The sequence below is a fragment of the Mastomys coucha genome, chromosome X (assembly GCF_008632895.1).
Source record: "Mastomys coucha isolate ucsf_1 chromosome X, UCSF_Mcou_1, whole genome shotgun sequence".
Taxonomy (NCBI): domain Eukaryota; kingdom Metazoa; phylum Chordata; class Mammalia; order Rodentia; family Muridae; genus Mastomys; species Mastomys coucha.
The window spans coordinates 145,109,372-145,126,704 of NC_045030.1; the positions used below are offsets into that span (position 1 = coordinate 145,109,372).

General features: G+C 41.9%; 1 protein-coding gene and 2 long non-coding RNA genes across 3 annotated transcripts in view; 2 read left to right on the forward strand and 1 right to left on the reverse strand.

The window, feature by feature from the left end:
* The window catches only part of LOC116089860, a 15,496-nt gene extending 4,333 nt beyond the window's left edge, over positions 1 to 11,163 (forward strand). Inside the window, exon 3 of the long non-coding RNA XR_004118491.1 lies at positions 10,427 to 11,163. This is a non-coding gene — a long non-coding RNA (uncharacterized LOC116089860). The remainder of the gene's footprint in view (positions 1 to 10,426) is intronic.
* The window catches only part of LOC116098295 (IQ motif and SEC7 domain-containing protein 2), a gene marked incomplete at its 3' end in the record, with an annotated part of 84,735 nt that overhangs the window by 43,904 nt on the left and 23,498 nt on the right, over positions 1 to 17,333 (forward strand). The window lies entirely within an intron of this gene.
* On the reverse strand, positions 13,139 to 14,472 carry LOC116089869. Its single transcript, XR_004118494.1, has 3 exons — positions 14,430 to 14,472; positions 13,746 to 13,784; positions 13,139 to 13,275 (listed from the first exon to the last, which is right to left on the reverse strand). It is a non-coding gene; the product is annotated as an uncharacterized LOC116089869 (long non-coding RNA).

Genomic DNA, 17,333 nt, shown 5'->3' on the forward strand with positions numbered 1-17,333 from the left:
AAAAACAACAACAACAACAACAAAACAAAAAAAGAATATTTGCTCTTCCAGAGGACCTGGGTTAGGTTTCCCATAGCAAGGCAAACTTCTCACAAACTTCTGTAACCCCACTTCTAGGAGATTTCTGGCCTCTGCAGGCACCAGGCAAGCAAAACACCCATCTACATTAAAATAGTAATGATAGTGATAAATGTTAGGAACTCTGCTATTGTAATTTATTACAATGGTTTTTCTTTTATAGGAAAGATCATTTTTATGAATGCTAGAAAATGTTCTGATATTCTCTTGCTACAATGGAATAACTTATTACATAGCAAAAGATAGTTAATACACTAAGCTAGAAATTAGTGAAAATTTCCTTAAATTGGTAGTTTGTTTTTATCAGAAATCAGAGACAATCAAATGTAACAATGAAAATCACTTAATACATTTTCATTAAATTCAAGAACAAAGTAAGAATGATTGCTATCACTATTATTTAATAATTTTTCAAAATTTTAAACTGGGATTTTAAAAATAACTTTTATTGTATTTGTTATATGATGATTTCATACATGTATACATTTCATTACAATGATAAACAATGGTATCTAGAAAGAAATGAGTAGTGTAAATATTAAAATGAATCATAATTAGCATTATCTGAAGATATGATTATCTAATCAAAGAGAATAAAATGAAAGCTTCCTTCAATAACTAAGAACTTCCAGTGTGGTAGGTTCATACAGAGCAAAAATATGTACCCAAAGCATTAGCATCTCTGAATACCAGTAGCATCTAAATGACAGAATAGCAAAAGATACTTTTGCAGGGCAGTGGTGGCTTACACCTTTAATTCCAGCAGAGGCAGGCAAATCTCTGTGAGTTTGAGGCAACCCTGATCTACAGAGCTAGCTCTAGGACAGCCAGGGCTGTTACACAGAGAAATCCTGTCTTGAAAAAAATTAAAAGAAAAAAGAAAAAATACTATTTACAATAGTAAAAGCAATTTACAAACTCCCTAGAAACTTATATGAAACAGGAAATATATTTTGTAAAGGGCTGTAAATTTTTATTGAAGCCTTGACTATATCAAGGATTATCTTCTATTTGAGGATGAAAAGGTTTTCAATATGATGAACAAGGATATTTTCCCCCAATTTGATCAAAATGTTCAATGCAATTGGCATGAAAATTTCAATGATATTTTCAATGGTATTGAGCAATTGCACTTTGAAGTTCCTTTGAAAAAGCATATAATTAAGAAATTTTTGAAAGAGAGGAATAATGTAGGAGATTTACCTATTAAATGGACACAAACCTTACCATAGAAGTACACATTAATGGACTAGAAAGATGGCTCAACAGGTAAAGGCACTGTTTGCTCTCACAGAGGGCCTGGGTTCAATTCCCAGCACCCATGTGGTGACTCACAACTATCCAGAATTCCAGTTCTAGGGGATCTGATAACCCTCCTCTGATCTCCACAGGCACAAGGCATACGTGTAATGTGCAATACACATAAAATAATAAAATAAATAAATCTAAAAAAATTTAAGACTACAGTAATTACAAATATTATATCCTCCCAGAAATAGAGGAATATATAAATGGGGAGTTTAGATGAAAACCCATATGTTGAAATGGGAAGTTCATTTGTGATAAAGAAGGCATTTCAGATCAGTGATACGTATGAAGACATGGTTATAGAATTACAAGAAAGAAATCTTGAATATTTTAATTATAATATTCAGGTAGCCTTGCAATATGATGCTTTTTAAAAAAGGATTTACTTATTTATTTTATGTATATGAGTACACTGTAGCTGTACAGATGGTTGTGAGCCACCATGTGGTTGCTAGGATTTGAACTCAGGTCCTTCAGAAGAGCAGTCGGTGCTCTTAACCGCTGAGCCATCTCGCTAGCCCCAAAGTGAAGCTTTAAGACCCTGAGTAGTATGCAAGCCTTTAATCCCAGCCCTCAGGAGGCATAGGCAGGTGGATCTCTGTCAGTTTAAAGCCAGCCTAGTCTGCAGAGTGAGTATGTAGGACAACCAAAGCTACATAGTGAGACCCTGTCTTGAAAAAACAACAGCAACAACAAGGAAAATAAAGCCTACTAGTCAAGCCAACTGTGATGGTGCATGCCAGCATTCCCAGATACTCAGGAGGCTGAAGCAGAAGGATTTCGTGAGGTCAGGAGTTCAAGGCTAGCAGGAGCAACATAGTGAGATCCCAGATCCCTTTTCAAACAACAACAACAACAACCGCAGCAGCAGCCAAAATAGGAGCTATAAAATAGAGTAATATTTTTTCTGCATTAACATGTAAAACTTCTGTGTGGAGAAAGATAATTAATGTATACAAGTTAAGACATAAATAACAAGGCACTAGAAAGTATCTTTACTACATAGATATCAGGTAAAATGTTGTATCTCTGTCTTAATCTATATAGTCTCCTGGAAGTCAGTAAGAAAAAGATACCAAACACATTGCAAATGGAGAATTAGATTGGGCATGGTAGCTTTCAACTGTAATCCTACCATTCAGGAAGCTGCGACAAAAGGAACTGTATGTTTGAGACTAGCTTGTGCTAAATAGTGAGTTCTGGGACAGCCTGTACTATATAGAGTAAGATCCTGTATCAAATAAAGTAAAATAAAATGTTGAAACATGATTTGATGATTCAACAATAAAATAAATAATTGCCTAATAAGTATGTTAACCATATCCCTGGTTAACAAACTAAGGTGAAACCATAACAAACTGTTTTTAGGTATAAAAATGTTAAAAGATCAGAAGGATAGTGAAAAAACAGCCTCTTAGATACCTTGATTGCAGTACAGATTAATAAAGTTTTTTGTTTGTTTGTTTTATGGAGCCAGTTTGTCAGTTTCCGGGAGGATTTCTCTTTTCCTTTTTGGATTTATAGGATAGTGTCTGACTGTCAGCACCAGCTGGTCTGAAACTCTGATTCTCCTGCTTCAGCCTCCTGAGTGATGACATCACAGGCTTGTGATAGTAGATATCATGATAGTGATAGCATGGGAATCATGAGTGTGCATATTCTTCCAAGCTGAAAACCATGTCTTGGAGCAAGATTTTTCTGAGGATTTTGTGGCAGAAAGCCTAGATAGCCAGACAGAACTTTTCCTAAAACATCCAATTCAAATTTCAAACATGAGCTCTATTGTGAAATTTCTTATTAAATACCCTTGTAGAATAGCTGTGTGTGTGTGTGTGTGTGTGTGTGTGTGTGTGTGTGTGTTTTGGTATATGGGTATATGCACGGGAGTGCACGTGTCTTTGTTATTATTGTTGTTTGTTTTGTTTTGTTTTGTTTTAAGACAGGCTCTTACTACAGAGCTCTGGCTGTCCTGGAAGTCACTATGTAGACCAGGTGCTTGCAGGTGAAAGCCTCTGGAGCTGGAGATCTAGGAGGTTAGGAGCTTCTGATATGTGTGCTAAGGGTCAAACTTTAGTCCTTAGCATGCTCTTAATACATAAGTCATTCCTCCTGCCTCAAATGCTACTCTTGGACCACGTCTTCTAATTTTTTTAATGAATTAATTGATTTCATGTGCATGGGTGTTTTATTTGCGTGTCTGAGCACCACTTGCATGTTTAGTGCCCATTGAGGCCAGAAGAGGGTAGCAGATGCCTTGGAACTAGAGTTAAAGATGATAAGGGTTCTGGGAATAGAACTCCGGCCCTCTGGAAGAGCAGGCTCTTAACCACTGAGCCATTTCTCCAGCTCTTAATTAAAAAGTTATATAATGTATACTTTAAATAAAGACAGGATTTGTGACTAACCTTTACCTTTACTTAGTCTATACACTTAAAGCAATGAAAATAACTTTTATCTTCACTTTAAATAAGCTATACATTCTTGGGACTGGAGAGATGACTCAGTGGTTAAGTGTGCGTGCTGCTCTTTTGGAATGGAGTATATCTGGTCCTGCTTTCAGGGAGTTCTAGTCTAGCAGGCAGAAAAGAGGCACAGTGTACTTTGGAATGAGACTGAATTATGCTGAGCTGGCTGCCAGAATAGAGGCATGTAACTCCATCTGGCTCCTAGGAAAGGCTTCCTATAGGTGACATTTGTAATGAGTTGAAAAAAACATAACTATTCTCTTTCATCCTCCTCCTTCATGATGATGCCTTGTCTTTTTAACTCTTCCAAGCATAATGACTTCACTGGGGAAAAGTAGTTGAGTCAGCTTATTCAAGTTCAACTTTTTCCATTTACCTTTCTGTGACTTGGGGCAAGTCATTTAGCTTCTGGGCCTCTCTTTCCCCAATCTAGTCATGAAGCTAATGCCTACTTGCCTCTTGGGGCTGTTTTTAGGATTGGGGATGGTACATGTGAAACTGCAGGGTGACTGTCAACTAAAGACTAGGAAAGAGTACTCAGATCTTGTTTTCCTACTAACAAAGTGTGCAACATTGTAAATGTGTGACAACTATTTTGAAACAAAGGCTGGCCCTGACCATAGCAGGCAGGATTTTGGGAAAGAAGAGGATATATAAGGAGAATGTCGGGTGGCTGGCCTTGGTAGGACCTCTGTGGGAATTAGAATAAGAGGTATCTTGAAAAATGGAACCCAGGTCCAGATCTCTGGTCCTAGTTCTTGATCCTCTTCTTTTGATGATACTCTCTTGTAATCGTAGAATCCAGAGCAGTAGGGTACAGTATACCACTATTTGCTGTGGTATCCATGGCAATCTCTGTCCAAATTCTGCTACTTGAACAACTTCACACATCTCTTAATCTATTGTCTTCTCTGTTGAAAAAGACAGAATACTATGAACAGCATCATGGATTTTAGTGACTAAGAAGTAGATGATCTCATTCAAATGAGTGCATTCAGAATTCATATCACTGAGTACCTGAAACATAATGTGTAGAGTTGTTGTCATTGGTTCTTATTTCAGTAGATACAGAGTACTGCCTATGGAAGGTAATGGTTGTTATCCTCCCCGAATCCACGGTTAGTTGGGGGAAGATGGTGAAGGCCTGTGACAGAAAAGAAAACAAGATGTAGAGGGTAGAGAATAGGAGCTCAAAGGAAGGGATCCATCCCTTTCTCTAGGGCCGGCACAGATAAATTTACCCTACGTTCTGGGACTTAAAGAATAAGTAAGAATTAGCCAGATGGGTTAACTACTGAAGAATATTCAAGGCAGAAGAAATAGCATATGCAAAAGAACTGGATGTTTTTAGATAGAGCAAGAAAGTAGAGTGTATGGCTTCATGAGGCCCACGAACCTCCTGAAATTGGATCCAAATGCTACATGTCTATAACTATATGCACATAATTTTATGAGGAAGACAGTTTGTGGCTTTCATTGAATGCATAAAGGGATCTGTATCCCCTCAGAAAGGTTGAGAGCCAAATTTGTTTGGTAACAAACTATCACATGAAAGAATCTGAAATGAGAGTATAATTTGATAAAAATTTGTATTTTAGAACTGTCCTATCACCAGTCCATGTAATAAATGAATTGTGGCAAGGTGGCACACACCTGTAATCTTAGCACTTGGGAGGTAGATGCAGAAGGATCAGGAAACCATCTTTGACTATATGGAGAGTTAAAGCTCAGCCAGAGATTCAGAAAGCCTTGTCTTCAAAAAGTGGATTGTGTACACAGAGGCCAGTGTGAGGTCTGACTTTGTATTGTCATAGAAAACATAGCATCAAGCAGTTAGTACATTGCGTAACTCTGGTGGGCATCATTCATTTAGAGGCATTTTAACTTCAAAGTTTAGAATCCAGTTCCTTTGAGAGTTGTTAATAAGCTTCAATTCAACTGTTTGGTGGTATAAACTATTATAGATAGCAAAGGTGAGGGGCAGGAAGACAGAGATTGATTGAGAATGGAGTAGACATTAACAGGATGACAGAGAGCAGATAATAGATCAGTCCAGGATAACAGTACAAAAAACAAGAGCCTCTATTGATCGATGCTCACCCACTATCCAAATTCCTTGGTCTCATGCCTAATCACTAACTTCTACCATAGTCCTTGTTCTTAGAGATCCCAAGTAACACCAGAGACACTTATTTTCCTGTAGATTAGAGAACAGGGAGATGGAGAGAGGGGGATATTACCTCTGAGTTGTGAGTCAAAGTTTTCCAAAGAAAGTAACATCTAAGCTAGTTACTCAAGATCCATAATGATGTCAAGAGCTAAAGATAGCTTCTTGGTGGTGGTGCACAAGTTTAATCCCAGCACTAGGGAGTCAGAGGCAGGCAGATCTCTGTGAGTTCAAGGCCAGCCTGGTTTACAAAGCGAGTTCCAGGACAGCCAGAGCTACACAGAGTAACCCTGTTTCAAAAAAGGGAGGCTAAAGATAGAAGATGGAGGATGCTCTGAGGGTCTACACAGAGTTTGGAGATGAGAAAGAGCAAATTAAAAATATTAGTGGAGCAGAGGCAGTTGTCTGGGGAGAGTATAGGGAAGATTATCATTTTTTTTCAAGGGGGGGTAGACAGCTGGGGAGGTTTGTTCAGTTCTTGAGTAGGAAAGTGTCATTGTCAAATTAACATTTTAGAAGGAAGGGAGATTTGGGAAGAGGCTAATACAGGTCATCCAAGAGAAGAGAAACCAAGAAAGTAACAGTAAACATAGAGAAGAGGTGATTGACTGGGAAGTGATTGGCAGAAGAAAGTACCAGAGTCAGAGACTTGGGGTGGAAAGAAAGATGGAGGAAGAGGTCGACATGATTGAGAATGGAGTTCACAGTAAGTTGGAATCTTCAGGCTTAGCAATGCAGCCACTTATTGCATTAATAATTACTAAAGCACTAGTCTAGGCATGAGCAATGGAGCACTGAGCAGGGCAGATGCCTGCCCTGATGGGTCTTACTCTAGATAAGACAAATAACAAATAACAGGATGTGTGTGGTGAAGGGGTATAGGATGTTGGTGTGTCTTTTAAGGAGTTAACTCTTTAATGATGAATTGTTGATCAGAGGCTTGATGGAAGTCAGGCAGTGAAGCTGTACACAAATTTAGGTGATATTCCAGATGGTGTGTGTGTGTTTAAAGAACAGTGGAAAGAATGATGTGATTTGAGAAAGGTTGAATAAGGGGCAAAAGGAATAGAAGATAAGGTTCCAGCAGCTGATTATATACAGAAATGTTAGAGCTATTTAGGAGGTAGAATGAGCAACTTCCAATCAGTCACTCTGACTTGCTAAGGAAGCAGGAAGAATCAAGCATGTGTGTCCAATCTCCAATTTGTAGGCCACATTTGACTAATAGTAGCTATGAACTTGGTCTAACACAAAATGTTAAACTTACCTAAAACATTGTTGAGACCTTTGCATTTTTCCCTTGTAACATGATCTTACAGTTTTGAAGTATAAACTGTGGAGGTGTCATCATGTCAAAATGTCAAATGGTGGACCTGCCTGGCAGGGTAACTCCAAGGTGTGTTTTGGGCACAGGTGACTAGGTGTAAGGCAATAGTTTTCACTAAGGTGGGAGATTCGAAAGGCAAGGCTTGCACTGATAAGGTTGTAGGAGAGGTCCCTCTGGCATCCAAGGATTGGACAGGCTGGACAGGGTGGACAGGCTAGCCTAGATCTAGCAGAAAGATCTGTGCTAGAACCATACCTGAAGTTACGAAATGGAATAACATCACTAAAGGGAAGTGACATGAAAGAGAATATGAAGGAAGAACTGGGGAAGAGTACCAACATGAAGAGTGGGTTCAAGAAGAGGTAGAGGGCTGGGCCAGAGAAATAGCAAGAAAATAAACTGTGATGGGGCTCACCAAGGAAGAAAGTGGCCTTGCTAAGGGTATTAAATCTTGTGGCCAGGAGGAGTTAAGTCCAGGGTAGAAGTGAATATATTGTTTCAACTATGAGGAAGTCCTGGGCAACCTTTCTAAAAACCATTTTCCATGCAATGATGACTGCAAGAGGCAGATTGCAGTGGGTTGCCGAACTCGTAGGAGGTACTGAGATGGAGATGGCCAGTGTAGACACATTTCTCAAGAAGCTTAGCTGTGAAGAAGAAAGAGGGACAGAGGGAGATGTGGAGGCAGGTAGAGGGTTTTGATTCCCAGATGGGAAAGACTTGAGCTTCTATAATTGAGGACAGGAAGGGAGGCAACAAAGAGGGAGCAGTTGAGAATGTGGGAGAAAGAAGGGATGGTTGTGTGGATGAGAGAGCAGGGAAAGGCCCCAGAGCCCAGATGGAAACTGGTCTTATATAGTATAGGAGACCCCTTTTTCTCTCCGAGAGGGGAAGTAGTAGTGGTAGTAGGCATATAAGTGCATTGAGATTGGAAAAAGGAATGCATCAAGAAGTTCAAAGAAATCAACAAAGAGCCCTGACCAAGCACATAAATGCTGGAGCCAGGTAGAAGCAAAGAATAACGTATATCTGGGAGTCAGGGAGGATGGCTCTTAGGACACAGCATTGAATCAGGTGCATGAAATTCAGTGTGACAGAATCGGCCAAGGCACAGAGAAGTGAAAAGGCTGGGCATACAGATGGAATCATGAACTCATTTGTTGACAGTTCAGCATGAGTGAGTATAACAACGTGGATACCACTGGCAATGGTGGCCATAATAATGTTACCATGTGTTAAGTACCACACTGTCCCTGAATTTGTTTAGTCCTACCATACCCTATGGGATAGATAGTTCCTTATTTTGCAGATAAGGAAAATGAGTCCCAGGCTAGTTAAGAAATGGATTCCAACTTACTGAGGTGGTAGGTGGTGGGGCTGGTATTGAAAGTAAGGCCTGTTTGAGTTAATTTGTCCAGAAAAGCCAGGTGAGACCACATGATGAGGGAGCCTTCAATGGCAACTTGGAGTTTCAACTTTATCCAGCAGATAATGAAGAGCCAAGATGAATATGTGAGCAGATATGTGCTTAGAGTGAACTTTTAAGGAGGCTTTAAAAGTAAGGAGGAGGAGGTTGTCCAAGGGAGAGAGAGAACAGGAGCTGTCCTTGCTAATAGGGAAATGCACAGTGAGACTGGACTGTCATTCTTTTCTGATGACAACCTTAAGAACTATGGCATTCTGTCATGTTGTAGAGATGAGGAGTGGGAAACAAAGGCTCAGGGCTTTGAAACCTGGTTTATGTGATTTTGCTGATTCAGTGTATGGAACAGTGTGTCAGAGGGATCTCCAAGTTGGAGAAGGGTGTGTGTACGTGTGTATGTGTATTCATGTGTGTGCTTGTCTGCCAGGTGGACCACAGTGCCTTCCCCTGCTTGTCGTTTTTCCTCCTCATCTCTTCCTGATCCTCTTCTTTCCTGAATTCCATACTTCTTACATTGTCTTAACTGAGTCTGGGAATGGGATGTTGCCATTTCCCTGATTGTCCCTCAGAAGACCCACCTTTTTACTTATGAGGCATCTGACCCCCTCCCAGCCCTACTGTCCGTCCATACACTCCATGGTACTATAACTCCACTCTAGTGACTGCCATATGCAGTCTGGCCTCTTAGAAATGAGATTTAGAAACAATTAACAAAACCCCATTGTTGTTGTTTCCATTGTGAATGTTTGCTAGGGATTTGATGTCCTAGGCCTCACAACAGTCCTGGGAGTTAAAACCATAAGTCCCATTTTACAAATGAGAGGGGCAATACAATGCCCAAGGCCACATAACATGGAAACACTTGTAAAGCCTGGGTCTAGGCCCAAATCTTCTCTTTTCTTTTCTTCCCTCTCCTCTCCTCTCCTTTTCTTTTTTTCCTTTTTTTTTCTTTTTTCTTTTCTTTTTTGTGGTTCTAGGAGTGTAACCTAGGGCCTTTCCTATGCTAGGCTCTACGTTGGGCTACATCCCTAAGCCATGAACTCAGGTCTTTTTACTTCTAAAGCTGTACACTTCCCATGCTTTATTTCTAAGCATCTTCTTGTTTTTGCTGACCTTGAGTCTTAATGAAATACAAATCCTTGTCCCATAAGGACAGAGTGGATTTCTAATGCAAAACCTGGAAGGATGGAGTGTGAGACCTGAAGCTCTAAGAACTCTGGATTAAATTCTGATTGTATTTTATGCCCAATTTATCTAATGTCTCTGAGGTTAAGCATCATTTCCAAAATAATCCTTTTGCAAAGTTGTTGCAGGGGTTAGATGAGATAATGTATACTAAGTTCTAACATAAAACAGGTCACTATTATTTATAGGATAATTAAGGTTGGGCAACTATCAGAGTCAGAAATTGTGTTTCTATACTGGGAAGGTAACCCTAAGATTAAGGCTGGGTTGGGGAGGGCTATTCCTTTCTTGAAGACTGAGTTGGATGTGGCCTTGGATAATATGTCTCACTGGCTACCCCATTTGGACCCCCATCCTAGCCCAACCTCCCAGTTCTGGCCCTTTCATGTATCTCCCCTTCTCTGCAAACTAATGTCTCTGCCTCTCTCTGTCACCCCTGCCTGTGGCCTCTACCCTGCCCTTCCTGGCCCCAGGGAAGAGGAGGAGGAGGAGGAGGAAACTGAGGAAGAGGAAGAGGAAGACGCTCACCAGTTCTGCTGTCCGGCCTCCGAATGCAGTAGTCCCTCCTCTCGGTAACTGAGAGGACAAGGGCCATTTTCTATGCAGAAGCAAAAGCCTTAACCAGCCCCCACCCCTGCCTCTATGGATCCCTCAAGGGACCCTGTCCCCTGCTTCAGGAACCAGATGGGCAAGCATCATGCTCTTACTTCCCCCAACTTCCTTCTTGGAATTCTTCCCCGCCCCTGCTGTCTCCCCTAGGCTCTAGCCCCAGAATTAAAGAGCTAGAGTCCTAGATTTTACTAATATGTGGGAGAAGCAGAGCTTGGAGCTTGAAGCTTGCAACCTGGACCCTCTTGCACCCATATACCCAGGCACCCTGGAGCTTGTTACTACTGGAGAGGTCTCCAAATGACACCCCAAGGACCTACCTCTGTTCTCTGTGAGCACAAACAGAGATGCAGGGTGCCTAGGGCTCAGAGGACCAGACGGGAGCAGGAACCCAGCCTGCCTAGTTCCCCGTCACTCATTCCCTTGCTGTGGCCATAGCTGCCATTTCCTCCACTGCTTGAAGGCCTCACCTCATACCCTCTCCCCAACCCCTATCACTCCTATAGCGCTCTGTAAACATGATTAGGAGGAAAAGGCCTTTCAGCATGTGTGTTGCTATGTATAAAGAAATTTCCATCAATAAAAGCTGATCTCTTCTCTCTGTCTGATGTATGTTCCACCCTTCCCCATCTCCCTGTCTCCATCCCCACCAGAACTTTGCCTTCTTTCCTCTCCAGAGCTAGTAAAGGGCTGGAAGACAGAGCAGGGTTTGATTTGTGGCTTGTCAACGCCTAAAAGTCATTCAAAAAATAAATGTGTGACTGTCTCCTAACAGGAGCACACCTATTGCCTTCTTTAGTGCACTAGCCTGGGGCATTTTTGAACTGGCTAATCTTGGACATGGCCCTTGACTTCTGCAATACATAGTTTACTCGTCTAGAAAATTGGGAGAGTGGTTTGACCAGAGTCACCAGAATTCTTCTAGCTCTGACATTCAGAATCTGAGATGCTACTATTTTAAAAAGCTGTAATTATGAGCTTTGAAGATACTATGATTCTGGGACATATTTCATGCAGTTCTGTGATTTCTCTTTCTACAGTGTTATGATACTTGGATTCCCCAATCCTATGATTTTAGATTTCATAATTTTACCACTTAAAAATCTGATGATATGATTTTAATATTCTGTGTTATTAGGAGTCCTTGGTTCTGATACTGCAGCTTTAGGATCTCCGAGAGGAAGCCATTTCCCCAACAAAACTGCAAACACTTCCTTGACCTGGATGAAAGCTAAGACTCTTTAAAGCAGTGGTTCTCATATCAGATATTTACATCATGATTCATAACAGTTGCAAAATTACAGTTCTGAAGTAGCAACAAAATAATCTTATGGTTGGGGGTCACCACAACATGAGGAACTGTATTAAAGGGTCACAGCATTAGGAAGGCTGAGAACCATTGCTTTTAAGGGTACTCGGGGGAGAGAAGACAGGGGCCTTTGTGATTTTGTGCTTCCCCTTCCATGATGTGTTTATGTTAGGAAATGGAAATGTGGGTGGGGAGTGATAGGATCCAGGGGGCTTGCTGGAAGAAGATGGATAAAAATTGGGTATCAGATATTAGGAAAGATCTAGTTAGGTGGCAAGAGGCGAGAAGACATTTCAGGGGATAGGGACCACATGGGGGGAAAATACCCACTGGCATGCACCAGGGTCAAGTTGGGGAATGGCAAGTAATTACCGTGCTCAAATGTCTCTCCAGGATATGTGAATCTAGATGACCTGTGGCCAGGAGAACATCATCTATATTTTATTTGAGTGGAGATAGAAGGAAGTGGGCAGGGGTTAACTGAATGAAGGAAGAGGTCAAGTCAAGAACAGACTGGAAACTGTAAGAGTGCTTGACACCTGTTCAGGCAACCGAATTGGCTAGACCAGAGCGGGCTATGCTGTAGAAAGGGAGCAGGCCTATATCTGTTGTGAGAAAAATATGCCTCCATGTGTCTGTGTCTCTATGTGCACATGTGTGAGGCTAGACAGGTCTTACAGTAGTGAGAGACTACATAAGCTGCTGTATATCTAAGGAAGTGTGATTATGTGAGACTGGGCCTGAGGAATCCTGAGAATATGAGATTTCTGTGTGAAGTCTTGTTCTCTGTACCTGGAAGCTTCCATGTATGTGCCCAGTGAATTTAATCATGGGGTAGGATATGGTTGGCTTTTAAACATGGGGGTGTAGCTCTTAGGGTAACAGTTATCAGACAGATGGTGATACACATACAGACATGTTACCTGTAGATTTAGGGGACAAGATGAGCAAGATATGCTAGGCCCTGACCTGTGCATGGTAGCTCCATGAAAGTGAATCATGCCAAGCCATTACTCTTGGAAAACAGATGTGGGGGGAGGGGGGCTGGAGAGATGGCTCAGCAGTTAAGAGCACTGACTTCTCTTCTGGAGGTCCTGAGTTCAATTCCGAGCAACCACATAGTGGCTCACAACCATCTGTAATGGGATCTGATACTTCTTCTGGTGTGTTTGAAGACAGCTACAGTGTACTCATATAAAATAAATAAATCTTTTTTTTTGTTTGTTTGTTTAAAAGGAAAACAGATATGGGGATCAAGAGTGGGTAATGCATATTTCAAGAGAGATTGGTGGGAAGGGCCACCATGAGGTGGGTGAGCATGAGACACAGAGGAGACAGTACCTGATCCTGTCGGGTTCTGGTGGGGCAAGAGTGAGTCAGAATTCTCTTGGCTGGAGCTTCTGCCTGTTCAGGGTATACAAAATGAAGATGAGCTCATCTAGGCCAGTTAAGTCCAAGGGTAAAAAGGAGAAAAGACATTTTGGACAAGAAAAATAAAGCAAGTCTTTGAATGCAGAAAGGTGATGGATAAGCTTGCTATATGGGAATTGCAAGTAGCCTATTGTTGTTCCCTGTTTGTAACATATTGAGCAGAGTGAGAGGAAATAGGAAGTGGTGGGGGTGGCATGGGTATTTGTAGCTCAAAGTGCAACTTTTACCTAGGAGATAGGGAAGTTTTCGAAAGAAAGTCACTTTCGCTGCCTGAGCTTCACTTGCATCTATGGGGTTGGATGGTTCTTAACACTTGTTTGCAAAGTTCACTCCAACTCTGTGGACTGAACAAATCCATGAATCATTGTTCTTAAATGCAAGAACTTTTCCCATCTAACGTCAGCCTTTCCTGCGTCCTCACTTACTGCTCCACAAATATTTACCTTAGGGTCTAGTCTGTTGGTAGTCCGTTGTGTGCCATTCTGGGAAGAAATGGAGAGATGGATAGTCAAGGTCTCCACTGCACAAGAGGACAGGAAGAGCAGAAACTTTTCTATGCAGACTCATTGTTTTGTGTGTATGTGGAGATGGGGATCAAACCCCAAACTGGAGATGCTAGGCAAATGCTCTGCCACTTAGCCATACTACCACTCTTGTGAGCTCACGTTTTCTTTCGAGTCTTGGCTCCCCTACTAACTTAGTTTTGAGACCTTTTACAACTGAGTTCATCTCCCCACCTATGTTGTATCTCCTTCAGTGAGGAAAGTCAGACTTTGCCCAGTTGCTAGGCCTGGTGAAAAGAATAAATTATAACTAATATTTTTCTAGGGTAGCAAATCCAGGTAGTAGATCCAGGATTCCAACCCAGGTCTTTGGGCTCCAAGAATCTGCTTTCCCACTGTTTGCCTGGTTAGCCCTCAGTTATTAGCTAATCCAGGCTGAAATTGGGATTACACTTTATGTGGCACTGGACTGGATAGCAAAAGGCCCTGCTCCTGTCTCTCTTTCTGTCAGCTCCAATTTTTGCCTAGCCTTTTACTTCTAGAACCTAAAGCCCTTGGTTCCATCTATACACCCTGACCCCCTTGTTTTCTTGTATCTCACTTCTGGTCCCTTCCCTTTCCAACCTAAGTTGTCATGGGGATAGTTTTCAGCAACCTTGCTTTCCTCTTGCCCTCATCTTATGGTATCCATAGCAACAGTCTCCATTCATTTCCATGGCAACTGCATTCTGATTCCCATTCCCCAGCTGAATTCCTGGCTCTGGGCAGTACCAATAAAAAGGGGGAGGGAGAAAAGACCCCCCCACCAAACAGTAGTAGCATCTGGGAAGGGTCTGCACCCCACCCTCTGTCATGGGCAGACCAACCTCAAGTGTCTAGAAGGCATCCTAACCTGCTTCCCCTATCTTAGAGCATTAACTTACAAAATTGCTCTACTCTCATCTCGCCTAGCTCCTCCTAAGCAAAGTACAGTCCATGAGCTTCCTCTCCCAGGAAGGCTTCAAGACAGCAGGAGGGCCAGCACAGGCTTTGGGTCTGAATCCCTATCCTGCCAGTTGCTAGCTCTGTGACCTTTGTCAGTCAGTTTCCCTCTTAGAGCTGTTTTCTTCCTCTGTAAAACAGGAATCCTAATTCTTTCCTTGTGTTTGCCATGCAGATTAAATAATGTGTGGAAAATGCCTGACACAGGGTAGGTGCATAGTTAAGTGCCAGTTTATTTTTATTCTGCTCAGCCACCCCCAAGCAGAAGGAATCTCTCTCCTTTACTCCCCCATCACTTCCTGTATTCCCCACCCCTGATAACTTTCCACTTTGTTCTGCGGTTATTTGTGTAGCATGGCTTATTCTCCCCCTCTACAAAGGATGCTCTCATTTCTCCCTAAAGAATAGTCCTGCAAGCAATGTGTGTTTGTGTCTACATGTATTCATGTCTACTTCTGTGTGACTATGGATGTGTATATTTGTTTCTAGATTTGTTGTCCTTTGGATGTGTCTGTGATATTATACTTGTCCATATGTGAGGTGTGTATGTGTGTGTGTGTGGGGGGGTGGTTTCCATGTGATTGGCCTGTTGCTAAGCGTTTTAAGGGCTCTGATATGAGGGGTTCCTGCAGTCACAGATTCTTGAGCGGCATGGATGATAGCAAAATCATCCCCTCAAGCCATCTCCTTGTTTTTGGCCGGTCTCTCCCATGGGAGGCTGTACTGCCACCCTACAATTCCTGCGACTTTTCTCTTTGCAATCAAAATGGGGCAAGTTCTCAAGAGAGGAATTACCGAGGAGTAGAGAGCCTGGAGCAGCACAGGGTTGGGAGAGGTGCTGAAATATCATTGGGAGTATTCTGAGCTTTGAGTTTGCAATTTGGCTTTCTTACTTAATAGCCTATGTATGACCTCAAGTTACATTTACATCAACTCTACCTCTTTTCACTATAAAGGGGGCTAACAGTGCCTGTTACAAGCAATTGCAAGAGGCAGAGATGACTGCAGAGCCCTACAGTAACATGAAGCAGGGGCATATATGTAAGGCAACATGCGCAAAGGAGGCAAGCAGGTGTGGAAAGACACACCTGAGCTAAATGTTGAAGTGTGAGCAGAAGGTAGTCTAGTTTAGGTGTGGTGGTATAGGGTTCAGGCCAGGTAAGGAAGCTGGAAGCTGTTCTATTGATGATAAGTTAGGTTACATCCTTCCTATGTTCATCCTAATCAGAGCAAAAGCCAAAGTCTTTATGATAGGCTCAGTGTCCCTTGTATTAGTCTGCTTTTGTTGCTGTGATAAAACATGGACCACAAGCAACTTGGGGAGGAAAAGGTTTATTTCGTCATCAGGAATGTCAAGAGTAGGAACTCAGGGCAGAAACCTGGAGGCAGAGACTGAAGCCAAGACCATGCTGCTTACTGGCTTTCTTTCCATGCCATGCTCTGCCCACTTTCTTGTACACCCCAGGACCACTTGCCTAGGGTGGCTAGGCCCTCCCACATCAGTTGACAATCAAGAAAATGCCCACATACATGCCCACAAACCAGTCTGATGGAGACAAATCCTCAGCTGAAGCTCCCTGTTTCTAGGTGATGCTATCTTGTGTCAAGTTGACAAAAATGAACTAGTACAACTCTCATTACATGTCTAATCTTATTTCTCATTACCCTCTTTTGTTCACTGGGTTCTGGCTGTACTGTCTTTTTTATGGATTCTTAAACATGTAGACATGTTGTACTAACTCTACTCTCTAGCCTCAGACACAGCTCACTCCCTCATTTCCACCAGGATTCTGCTTCTGTGTCATTCCCCCAACCAAAGTTTTCCTGGACATCACATCTAAAATAGCAAATTTGGCTGGGTTTGTGTCTCAATGGTCAAGAGCTTGCCTAGCTGCATAATTTTCTGAGTTCTGTCCTTAGTCTGTCCCTGTCTTTCTCTGTCCTCTGTCTTTCTCTTTTACACACACACACACACACACACACATGCACGCACACCATTAAAATAGTACCTTCTAACACTGCATTTTTTCTATCTTAACATTTATTTGTGATGATAGACCTCTCTTTCTCTCTCTCTCTCTCTCTCTCTCTCTCTCTCTCTCTCTCTCTCTCTCTCTCTCTCTCTGTTGCCTTCACTATAATGTCACCTTCCTGAAGAAATAATTTGGTGGCTTTGATTTTTACTGTATTTCTGATGCTTAGTGCTGATACATGGAAAGTACTTGGTTGTTGTTTATTGAGTGAGTTATGGGAAGCTGTGGCAGGGTTAGATGAGAAAGAAAGATGGGCTGATTTGGATGTTTCAACAGTCTCTCTATCCACAAGATAGAGAAGAGATTTGCAAATAAGTCTGAAGTTTATGGTATAAATTTGAGTGAGAGTTTTATTAGAGTAGCCACCAAGAACATTCACTGACTCACTTATACGAGAAACACCTACTGTGGTTCAGTCTAGGGCCCACCTCCTGTGCCAGCCAGAGAGATTACCATATTCCCTTCCTATGCTGGGGTACTGAGAATCACACACTCTTTGCCAAAGCTAATCATT